The 12,740-nt window shown below is 38.4% G+C and overlaps 1 protein-coding gene across 1 annotated transcript in view; it reads left to right on the top strand.

Annotated features, from left to right (window-relative positions):
- Window positions 1-12,740, top strand: part of LOC150088267 (centrosomal P4.1-associated protein-like) — a 452,284-nt gene that overhangs the window by 166,062 nt on the left and 273,482 nt on the right. The window lies entirely within an intron of this gene.

Raw genomic sequence — 12,740 nt, 5'->3', positions numbered from 1 at the left:
ACACTATTATTATGGGAGACTTCAATGCTAAGGTTGGAAAAAGACAAAACAGCGCAGAAAGGGTAACTATAGGAAATTTTGGAATTGGTGAAAGAAATGAAAGAGATGAAAGACTTGTGGAATTTGCAGAATCTCAAGGACTGTCAGTAATGAACACTTTTTTTCAAGAAAAGGGTGAACAGAAAGTGGACATGGAAGAGTCCAAATGGATTAACTACTAATGAAATCGACTTCATCCTCATTAACAGAAGATATATTGTGAATGATGTTACCATCCTGAATAAGGTAAATGTTGGAAGTGATCACAGAATGGTAAGATGTACACTTGATATAGATGTAGGAAATGAAAGGAAAAAACTGACTCGAGTAAATAATACAAAGGTCTTTGAGATAACAGAAGAGAAGAAAAAGCAGTATGTACTGGAACTTATGAACAAGTTTGGGCTTCTGCAGACTGCTGAGGACCAAGATATCGACGAGGAATATTACAACTTTTTGAAAGTGATAAAGCCCAAGAAACCTATAGGGAAAAAGAAATCCAAAGAAGAAAAAATTAGTCAAGAAACACTTGTCATAATGAACCGAAGACGACAAATGAAAAGCAAGAAAAACACTGACAAATGATACTGAAACTTAAGAATAGTGATGGTGTACTTATAAACAGCAGAGAAGGCATAATTAAAATAGCAGAAGACTACTATAGAGAATTATACAAGGAGCAGGAGAATGATTCCAGCAGTGGGGAAGATGGATTGCAAAGTAGCAACACATACGACATACCCAATATTCTTCCTGATGAGGTAGAACATGCATTGAAGAAAATGAAGAATCAGAAAGCCCCGGGGGAAGATGAAGTTACTGTAGAGTTGTTAAAATTGGGAGGAAGAGACATAACACAAAAACTGGCAAGGCTCTTCACAAAGTGCATTAGAAACGGTGTGATGCCTAAGCAGTGGAATAATGCAATCATAGTTTTGCTGCATAAGAACGGAGATAAATCAGAAATTGGAAATTATAGACCAATTAGCTTGTTATCCCACATCTAGAAGTTGTTCACAAGGGTCATTACTAACAGATTAGAAAGAATACTTGATGAGAATCAACTGAAAGAGCAAGCTGGCTTTAGGACAGAATTCTCAACTATGGATCACCTTCATGTAATATCACAGCTAATGGAGAAAGCAAATGAATATAAAAGACCATTATGCCTGGTATTTGTGGATTATGAAAAGGCATTTGACTCCATACAGCATAAGGCAATGTTTCGGGCACTGGAAAGACAAGGCATTGATACCCCATATATTATGATTTTGAAGAAAATATATGAGAGTGCTACCTCCTTTATTAGACTAGACAAAGACAGTAGGAAATTTAAAATTGAAAAAGGAGTTCGACAAGGAGACACAATATCTCCGAAGCTGTTTACTGCTGCCCTTGAGGAAGCTTTCCGAAGATTAGACTGGTCCCAGAAAGGAGTCAATGTGAACGGAGAGTACCTAAACCATTTACTATTTGCAGATGACATTGTGGTCATAAGTCATGATCACAAAGAATTAGAGGAAAATCTTAAATCAGTTATGCACAGCTAGTAAGGATTTTGGACTAAAGATGAATATGGCTAAAACAAAAGTAATGATGAACAAGTATGCCACAGAAAGGGAAATAATGATTGAAGGAGCAGTAATTGAAAAGGTGGAGTCATATACTTATCTGGGACAAGTTATTAGCTGTAATAATGATAAATGGCTGGAAGTCAAGAGAAGAATAAAGTTTGGATGGATCGCATTCAGGAAATATAGTCCCATACTGAAGAGCAATGTCCCAGTTTGTCTGAAACTTAAAATAATGAACCAATGTATACTCCCCACCATGACTTATGGAAGTGAAACTTGAGCACTCACCAAAAGAATGGAAGAGAAGCTGAGAACTACACAGCGAAGAATGGAACGAATCATATTGGGAATCAGACTGTTAGATAAGAAGAGAAACACATAGATTAGGCAACAAACTCAAGTAAAGGACATTCTTATCAAAACTAAAGAACTAAAATGGTCTTGGGCAGGACACATATCTCGAAGACATGATGACAGGTGGACTAAGAAAATAACAGAATGTTATCCAAGAGGAACTAGAAGAAAACCTGGAAGACAAAGGCAGAGATGGATAGATGAAATTCATGAGTTTGTGGGTAGTAAATGGATGGCCAGTGCTGAAAACAGAAGGAACTGGAAAGTTGCTGGAAAGGCCTTCATCCTGCAGTGGATTGAAAATGGCTGATGATGATGATGATGATGAAGAATGTCCTTTACTTGAGTTTGCTATCTAATCCATGTGTTTCTCTTCTTATCTAACAGTCTGATTCCCAATATAATTTGTTCCATTCTTCTCTGTGTAGTTCTCAGCTTCTCTTCCATTCTTTTGGTGAGTGCCCAAGTTTCCCTTCCATAAGTCATGGTGGGGAGTATACATTGGTTCATTATTTTATGTTTCAGACAAACTGGGATATTGCTCTTCAGTATGTGACTATATTTCCTGAATGCTATCCATCCCAAATTTATTCTTATCTTGACTTCCAGCCATTTATCATTGTTACAGCTAATAACTTGTCCCAGATAAGTATATGACCAAACTTTTCAATTACTGCTTCAATCATAATTTGCCCTTCTGTAGCATACTTGTTCATCATTACTTTTGTTTTAGCTGTATTCATCTTTAGTCCAAAATCCTTACTAACTGTGCATAACTGATTATGATTTACGACCACAATGTCATGTATAAATCGTAAATGGTTTAGGTATTATCCGTTCAACATTGACTCCTTTCTGCAACCAGTCTTATCTTCTGAAAGCTTCCTCAAGGGCAGCAGTAAACAGCTTCGGAGATATTGTGTCTCCTCGTCGAACTCCTTTCTCGATTTTAAATTTGCTACTGTGTTTGGCTAGTCTAATAAAGGAGGTAGCACTCTCATATATTTTCTTCAAAATCATAATATGTGGGGTACTATGCCTTGTCTTTCCAGTGTCCGAAACATTGCCTTATGCTGTACGGAGTCAAATGTCTTTTCATAATCCACAAATGCCAGGCATAATTTTTTTTTATATTCATTAGCATTAGCATTAGTAGAGGAATTTGATGCAAGAAAGCAAGCTTATGCAGCATCAGCCAAAAAAAAAAAAAATAAATAAATAAATAAAATAAATAAATAAATAAATAAATAAATAAATAAAAAATAACCACTTCGACTTCACCCCTCTGTTCGTTCGAAATACCTGTCCAGCTTTGCCTTAAACTTATTTAGGCTATCAACTTCCACGGCAAGGGATTGGAAGTCTATTCCACCAACCAACCACCCTCTGGCTAAAGGCAAATTTCCTCACATCTATCCTACATCTGTCCTTCCTCAATTTGAATTTATGCCCTCTCAGGTGATTATTCTGAGCACGAGGAAGAATCCCATCAGCATTGAGCATGCTCAAACCATTCAAGGCTTTATACACCTCTATCAGATCACCTGGCTGGTGCCTAGTCTCCAGACACTGTAATTTGCAAAACTTAAGCCTTTCTTCGTAAGAGCACCCCTTTGTTCCATTCACTAATCTTGTTGCCCTTCTCTGTACTCGTTCCAGCATCTCTACATCCTTCTTGAAATGAGGCCTCCAGACCTGTATGCAGTACTCTAGGTGTGGCCTGACCATTGCCTAATACAAGGGAATAATCACCTCCTTATCCCTGCTAGAAAAATTCCTATATATCATCGACAATACACCATGAGCTACTCTTGCAGTCCGTCTGCACTGCTCAGAAAACTTCATATCTGCCTGCACAACCACTGTCAGTGTAGTACCACAGAGTTGATACGTTGATCTGGGGTTGCTGTTTCCCATATGTAGTACTTTACATTTGTCAATGTTAAACTTCATTTGCCACCTCTCAGCCCATCTGCTCAACCTTTCCAGATCCTGTTGCAGTAGCATAGTGTCAGTAGTGTCCTTGACAACCCTGCCAACCTTCGTATCGTCTGCAAACTTGGACATTAAGCTTGATATACCATCATCAGTATCATTTATAAATACAGAAAACAATAATGGACCTAATACTGAACCCTGAGGGACTCCACTAATAACATTAGTCCACGATGAGCAGTGTCCATTGATTACCACTCTCTGTCTTCTTTCCCTCAACCACCCCTTTATCTATAGCAGCAATTTGCCTCCAATGCCACACTGCTTCAATTTGTGCAGCAGTCTTCCATGTGCAACAGTATCAAAAGCCTTCCTAAGATCCAAGTATATAATATCAAAGTTATTCCCTGCATCCAGTTCTTTTGTGGCTGCATCATAATATCCAATCAAATTGGTCAGGCAAGACTTCCCTTAACAAAACCATGCTGTGTCTGAGCTATAACTGAAGTCTTGTCTAGATGATCCTGCAGTGCTTCTTTAACCAGTGCCTCCATTAATTTTCCAGGAACAGAAGTTAAACTAACAGGTCTATAATTACTTGTGTCGCCCTTTGATCCTCCTTTGTGAATTGGGATCACATTTGCACATCTCCAGTCCATGGGTACTTCCCCTGAGTCCAAGGAACCTTTCATAATTATAGCTAAGGGTTTGCTTACTTCCTTTGCTGCCTCCTTTAATATAACTGGATAGATCCCATCCACCCGAGGTGCCTTTCTTGTATTTATCTTCAACAATTTCTCCTCCACTTTACTCTCAGTTATTACAAGATTCTCTAGCTTACTGCCAGAGTTGAATACACCTCTGGCATTCCCCTCGCTGAATAACTCCTCATGTTTGAATGTCGATGCAAAATATTCATTTAGTTTGTTCTCTACCTGAGCAGGATCATCAACAGTTGACCCATCGATATTAAGTGGACCCATCTGATTCATCCCCTTCCTTATAGAGTTTACATAAGTAAAGAACTCTTTGCTGTTTTTCTTTGCATCCCTTGCCAAAGATTTCTCGTAATCTGCCTTCGCCTGCCTAACCTCCTTTGTAACTTGGTTACAGATCAACTTGTATCTATCATAGGCTTCTGTGTCACGTGTTAATTTGTATGTATCCTATGCATTTTTCTTCTCATTCTCATTAGTTCATCTGACATCCACTTAGGCCTATTTTAAAAGGCTTACCAGGTATGTCTAGTTCCTTCAATAGTGCCTCAATTTGCTCAACTTTTGTAAACGGATCCAGCCTGCTAATGAAAATATTCGAGTGAGTATTGCTGGACACTTGGCTTTTTGACACTTGGCGGTTTTGTATTCTGAGGCTCGTGTTAACCATTCTCATGCCAATCAAGGTGGTCTTGCTGTTTCTCTAATGCAGTTGGCGTGAGGATGCTTGCATCGGAGCAGGTCCCGGAGTCTGTCCTGGCTGGGCATCATTAGTGTCAGCAGTCTTTGATTCCCGCTTCGCTGATTTCAGCCTGGCTTTATAGGTGTTGTCTAAAGAGGATGCCACTGGTTGCACTTCTGGGAGTAGGGATGGCGCAGGTGTGTGTGGGGGGGTGAACATTCTTGTGAGACATGACCGGGGGGCTGATGTTCAAGAGCAAGTGACCTTGTAGTAGGCTCCAGGATTGTCGTTGGTAGTCTTCAAGTTGTCTCAGATGTTCCCTTAGAGAGCTATTTTCCGAGTACAGCTTTCTTAGAATGATTTCTATGGTGTCCAGTTTCGCAGAGTTACAACCGCAAAAAGAGCAGATGACTATGAATGAGTATTTTGCATCTACATTCACACGTGAGGAATTATTACAATTTGGAAATGGAAGAAGGTTATCAAATTGTAGCAGTGTGCTTAATGATTTTGTAATAACTGAGAGCAAAGTGGAGGAGAAATTGTTGAAGTTAAACACAAGAAAGGCACCTGGGGTGGATGGGATCTATCCAGTTATTTTAAAGGAGGCGGCAAAGCAACTAAGCAAACCCTTAGCCATAATTATGAGAGCATCCTTGGACTCAGGGGAGGTTCCCACGGACTGGAGATGTGCAAATGTGTCCCCAATTCACAAAGGTGGATCGAAGGGTGACACGAGTAATTACAGACCAGTTAGTTTAACTTCTGTTCCGGGTAAAATAATGGAGTCGCTGGTTAAAGATGCATTGCAGGATCATCTAGACAAGACTGCAGCAATAATTCAAACACAGCATGGGTTTGTTAAGGGAAAGTCTTGTCTGACAAATTTGATTGGTTATTATGATGTGGTCACAAAGGAACTGGATGCAAAAAATAATTTTGATATCATATACTTGGATTTCAGGAAAGCTTTTGACACTGTTGCGCATGAAAGACTACTGTACAAATTGGAGCAGAATGGTATTAAGGGTAAGTTGCTACAATGGATAAAAGGATGGTTAAGTGGGAGAAGACAGAGGGTGGTAATCAATGGGTGCTGCTCTTCGTGGACTAATGTTATTAGTGGAGTCCCACAGGGTTCGGTGTTGGGTCCACTGTTGTTTTGTGTATTTATCAATGATATTGATGAAGGTATATCAGGCTTAATGTCGAAGTTTATAGATGACACAAAGGTTGGCAGGGTTGTTAATGACAGTAATGGCAGTGTGCTACTGCAACAGGATCTAGATAATTTGGGCAGATGGGCTTAGAAGTGGCAGCTGAAGTTCAACCTTGACAAATGCAAAGTACTGCATATGGGTAGAAGTAGCCCCAGAGAAACGTACCAACTGTGTGGTACTACACTTAAGGTGGTAGAAAATGAAAAAGACCTGGGAGTAATTATGCAGTCAGATATGAAGTTTTCTGAGCAGTGCAGACAGGCTGCTAGGGCGAGTCATGGGGTTTTGTCAATGATATATAGGAATTTTGCTAGCAGGGAAAAGGAGGTGATTGTCCCTCTGTATAAGGCAATGGTCAGGCCACGCCTTGAGTACTGCGTACAGGTCTGGAGGCCTCATTTTAGGAAGGATGTAGATTTGCTTGAGCGTGTACAGAGAAGAGCAACACGATTGGTGAGGGGAATGAAGGGATTCTCTTACCAAGAGAGGCTTAAGTTCTGCAAATTGCAGTGGCTGGAGACTAGGCACCTGCGCGGGGATCTGATTGAGGTCTATAAGGCCATGAATGGGTTGAGCACGCTGAATTCTGATGGGATCCTTCCACTTGTTCAGATTACCAACCTACGGGGACATAAGTTCAAATTAAGAAAGGACAGATGTAGAATAGATGTGCGGAAATTTGCCTTTAGCCAGCGGGTGGTTAATTGCTGGAACAAACTTCCATCTGTCGTTGTGGAAGTTGATAGGTTAAATAAATTTAAGGAGGAACTGGACAGGCATTTGGAGGGTATGGTGTGATTTTTTTTTTTTTTTTTGGCTGATGCTGCGTAAGCTCCTACACTTGCTTTCTTGCATCATGTGCCACTACTACTACTACTACTACTACTAGAACTGATGATTTCATTTGAACCCACTTGCTGTTCGTAGCCAGTTTACTAAGAGTGGAATCGTTATGTGTGTTGATGTCATTAACCTCTTTCAGCATTCCAGAGGGAGCGGTTGTGGGGGAGGAAGGGAAATTAGACAATATATCTGATGAATCCTTTTTTGCTTGCGGCAAAGTGTGCATTTCCATTTTGATTTCCTAATTTGTGCAGCCGGTTTTAAATCTCTTATGCCACTACAAAAATTTCAAAAAAGAAGCTGGAATGATGTTGTACATCTAATCAGGCAGTCGGAAAGTTTTTCACAGCTCGAGCAGGATTGCATATTTTTCGACGGCATTGTAACAGTGATGAACTACGATGTCCAGTTTACGAATAGCAATACTGCCAGGAACTTCCAAAATTACTGAACGAATTAGTTGCGAGAACCACTTAAATTAACCTGCATCACTAACGATGTATATTAATCTAAGTTACTTGATGAGAATTGAGATGGTTAAACTGGTTTAATAACCTAAAACAATTGAAATTAGCGGAGCGTGTAAATCACCCGACCGAAACAATCGCGCACATGCGCACCCAGGTGCCGCAGTTATGGAACAAGCCTACAAGAAGTACTGCAACATCCTACATCGATTACCGCAAGGCCTTCGACTCCGTGCCTTATAGCTGGCTAATAGAGGCCCTGAACATCTACAAAGTCAATCTGATAGTGACAAACCTCCTAGTAGAAATGATGGCGAAATGGAGTTCTAAAATTAAGAGTGAAAACATCACAACCAGGCCAATCCCAATCAGGAGTGGAATCTTTCAGGGAGATGCCCTGTGCCCATTGTGGTTCTGTCTTGCACGATTAACATCCAACAACTACATTATGCTCATACACAAAAGTAGCCCCAATCCACCAAGATCTATTCTGATGGTTCAATGTCTGACAATCAAGTGGGTACAGCTGCTGTCTTCCCTAATTCAGCTGTCTCGTTTTCACTTCCAGTTGAATGTAGCAGTTATACTGCTGAGCTTTATGCCATTAAGCTTGCCCTGAAAAATATCTCACTGCTGTCAATAAATAAAAGTATAATCTATATCGATTCACAAAGTGCTATTTTAGTTTTGAAAGGCACTTCCTCACCTAACAGTCCTTTATTAAAACCAGTGCTTTTTTGTAAAAAAAATAGGTGCCGGTACTCATTCTTTGCTATTAGGAAAATTTGAAAATTAAAAGTATAAGAAAAGTATTCTAAAATTTTTTTTTTTCTGATATTGTTACTTTAGTAATAATGTTTTTAGAATAAGAACAACAAATTAAGTATATTAACACAGTTTATTAAGCATAAATTTGTTATTCAAGTATATAAAAAAAAAAGAAAGTAAAATGTGAGTAAAATAAGTAAAAAATAATAACATAAATAAAAATAATTTCATAAATTCACCTGGGTGGTCATCCACCATGTGCGTGCAGGTTATACCCAGGATTACTAACAGTCTCACCATCATGTAGAATATTCCAAATTTTTATTAAGTTCTCACCCGACACCCTATGCCAGGGGTCGGCAACCTTTTTTGAGTGAAGAGCCATTTTTGATCTAATTAATTTAAAAAAAGAGAGAATCTCAGCTCAAGCTGGGAGGAGGGGGGGTGGGTGAGAGTTTCTTAAGAAATGGAATAGAGTTGGAAGGTGTTTATTAAAAAATATATTTTTTTCTTGAAATGTATTTATTAATACTGAAAAAATGTAACAAACATCCAATTAGGTACAAATTAATGTGGCTTTTACTGATGAACTTCTTGAGTGTGTCTCTCAACATCATGCGAGTATGTGGTAAGTAAACATGCTGAGCTTTAAACATGCTCGCATTGTTCAGACGATGGTTTCTTGTTTTATTTTTAACATAGTTCATGATCAAAAATATTAGCTTGTAGAAATACGTTGAACCAAAAACTGAGAATTCCAAATGCAAATATTTTCAAATTTATATATGGGTCCAGTAAGCTACTCCACACATTGAACACAATTTGGTCTGTATTTTAAATTCATCTATCGCCATCCATTTGTGTAGAATTGCAAGGGCAGCCTTTTGCCTCTCCAAATCTTCAATTTCAGTTTTAAGGCATTTTAGTCTGGCACTCCACAGTTCCTTGGTTTTTAAGTCCTCTTAACTCCATTTCGAATTGTGCTTCACGTGAGCTGTAAAGTTAAAGAACCGCAGTTACGTGTTAAAAGAGCTGCATGCGGCCCACGAGCTGCAGGTTGCCAACTTCTTTTCTTCCTCTTTGTGTGTCGGTTGCTAAATGGCGTTTCTGAAGCAGCCATGAATCGACATATTTTGCTGGATCGAAGCGGATCAGCAGCGGGCCTACAATTTTAAGAAACTGGTTTTGTCATTGACGAAGCGCTGGTTGGGCTGGCGATCAGATTCATTTGTGAAAATCCTCATTCACATTCACTCAATGAAATTGGTATCGTTCTCCAGAGTGTTCATCAAATTCTTCAATTCTTCCGAAGTATTTTTATCAATTAGGTATCCACGAATTGCATCTTTTTCACTTAACTGTAACCTAATTGACAATTTTCTAACTTCGCTTTCACGAAATGCCAACAATTCATGTTTAGAAGGATTAATGCCTGTGTTGTCCTTGTTTTCTGTCTCTCATCATCAGCATTGTCACTAGTTCTTAATTTGAATTTTTTCTTTTCTTTTCTTTTCTTTTTTTTGAAAATGTTCAAAATGTCAGGGTCATTCTGATATTCAGGTACTGTGACCATGTAAACAGAGATAGGGAAAATTTACGGGAAAATGTGGATTACGCACTTCCGCGAAATAACAAATGATTATATGTTCGTGTGAAAGAAAATCACATTTCTAATTCTCGAACGTAGTGCTAACAGTTGATTCACAGAGGTGTCCAACCTACAGCCCGTGAGGAAAGTGAACTAAAACAGTATTTTAAATTTTGTTAATTAACCAAAAAATTCTCATTAAATGTTTTGTTCAGTAAATGTAATTGTGTATTGTACTTAATAAAAATTTCGAATATTTTCAATTTTACATGCAACAACATATGGAAAATGTAACACAAAGAAATCTAACTTTGAATTTTTTTGAATATGGCCACTGTATGGAAAAAGGTTGGACACCATTGCAGTAGAAGGTGGGCCAGAGCCTATTGGGAATACACTTTGATCTGCTCACTCTTGACTAGTGCGACTCCTCTCTATGTGGGACAGGTGGTTGGATAGGTTTAACCAGGTAACACTAAGATGTAGAATGCTTTAGCTCTCTTAATTTGCGTGGGAAGACTAATTACCTAAATAGCCTGAAGGCTAGAAATGTGACCATTAGCATTAGCAGAGACATATGATGCAAGAAAGAAAGCTTATGCAGCATCAGCCAAAAAAAAAAAAAAAAAAAAAAAAAAAACGCTCCCATTTCACCCCTCCATTCGTTCCAAATACCTGTCCAGCTCAGCCTTAAATTTATTTAGGCTATCAACTTTCACAACAAAAGATGGAAGTCTGTTACACCAATCAACTACCCGCAGGCTAAAGGCAAACTTCCGCAGATCTATCCTACAACTGTCTTTCCACAATTTGAATTTTTGCCCTCTCAGGTGATTATTCTGAGCAAGAGGAAGAATCCCATCAGCATTGAGCATGCTCAAACCATTCAAGGCTTTATACACCTCAATCAGATCACCTCGCAGGTGCAGAGTCTCCAGACACCGCAATCTGAAAAACTTAAGCCTTTCTTCGTAAGAGCAACCCTTCATTCAGAGTTTGAGGACGAGAGTTTCCTGTGCGGACGTGCCTTTCTGCCGCTCTTGGAACAGAGAAGTTTTTTCTGATTTATTTTCTGCTTTATTAGTTTAAATTGACATATTAACTTATTTCTAGAGTAGCTTTATATTCCTATTTACGGTACTTAAAGTTAAAGTAACTTAGATAGAGATTTGTAGGTATTACTTAGTATCGGAAAGGGTATCAAATCCACATGTTTACCGTTCATAAACAGCTGCCATTGTCACGTGAAAATTAATCAGTAAAATCTATTAATCTTGTCGAACTTCATTGGCAATTAAATTGTACTTTTAACTATACATATAACCACTTAGGTTACGGAACATAAATAATTAGTAAAAATAAATAATTAATACATAACTTGATACTGAAGTTATATAAAGGGATTTCGTAGATAACACTCGTTATTGAAACGCGATACAGCATATCCGGAATTCGATAGCATTAGCTTTGTATAGTATAGTGCATAATATAATATTGTCAATTAATCAGTAGATCTATTAATCTTGTTAAACTTCATTGTCAATTAAATTGTACTTTTAACTATATATATATAACGACTTAGAGTACAAACGTAACAAATAATTAATACATACTTGATACGGAAGTTATATAAAGGGAACTCGTAGATAACACTCGATACTGAAAAATAAATATAGTGTTACAACTGTGTTAAGATACAAGTTTAAGGTTTTAATTTTGTTCTGAAATTGTAATTTTATTTAATTTTATTAAAAGGAGATTAGGCAGGCAAAGGCAGATTATGAGAAATCCTTGGCAAAGGATGCAAAGAAAAACAGAAAAGAGTTCTTTACCTATTTAAACTCAAGAAGGAAACGGATGAATCAGATTGGTCCACTGGATGTTGATGGTTCAACAGTTGAGGATCCAGCTCAGGTGGCTAACAATCTAAACGAGTATTTTGCATCTACATTCACACATGAGGAGTTATTCAGGAAGGGGAATGTCGTAGGTGAAGTAAACATTGGCAGTGAGCTAGATTATTTTCTAATAACTGAGAAGAAAGTGGAGGAGAAATTGTTGAGGATAAACATAAAAAAGGCACCCGGGGTGGATTGGATCTATCCAGTTATATTAAAGGAGGCAGCAAAGGAAGTAAGCAAACCCCTAGCCATAATTATGAGAGCTTCTTTGGACTCAGGGGAGGTACCCATGGACTGGAGATGTGCAAATGTAACCCCAATTCACAAAGGAGGATCAAAGGCTGACACAAGTAATTATAGATCTGTTAGTTTAACTTCGGTTCCAGGAAAATTAATGGAGGCACTGGTTAAAGAAGCACTGCAGGATCATCTGGACAAGAATTCAGTTATAGCTCAGACACAGCATGGTTTGTTAAGGGCAGGTCTTGTCTGACCAATTTGATTGGATACTATGATGTAGTCACAAAAGAACTGGATGCAGGGAATAACTTTGATATTATATATTTGGATCTTAGAAAGGCTTTTGATACTGTTGCGCATGGAAGACTGCTGCACAAATTGGAGAAGTGTGGCATTGGAGGCAAATTGCTGGT

This window comes from Mastigoproctus giganteus, chromosome 3, assembly GCF_048544385.1.
Source record: "Mastigoproctus giganteus isolate SK-2022 chromosome 3, ASM4854438v1, whole genome shotgun sequence".
In the NCBI taxonomy this organism is placed as follows: domain Eukaryota; kingdom Metazoa; phylum Arthropoda; class Arachnida; order Uropygi; family Thelyphonidae; genus Mastigoproctus; species Mastigoproctus giganteus.
The sequence above is the reverse complement of the archived record's forward strand: the minus strand, read 5'-3'. Positions and strand labels throughout refer to the sequence as shown.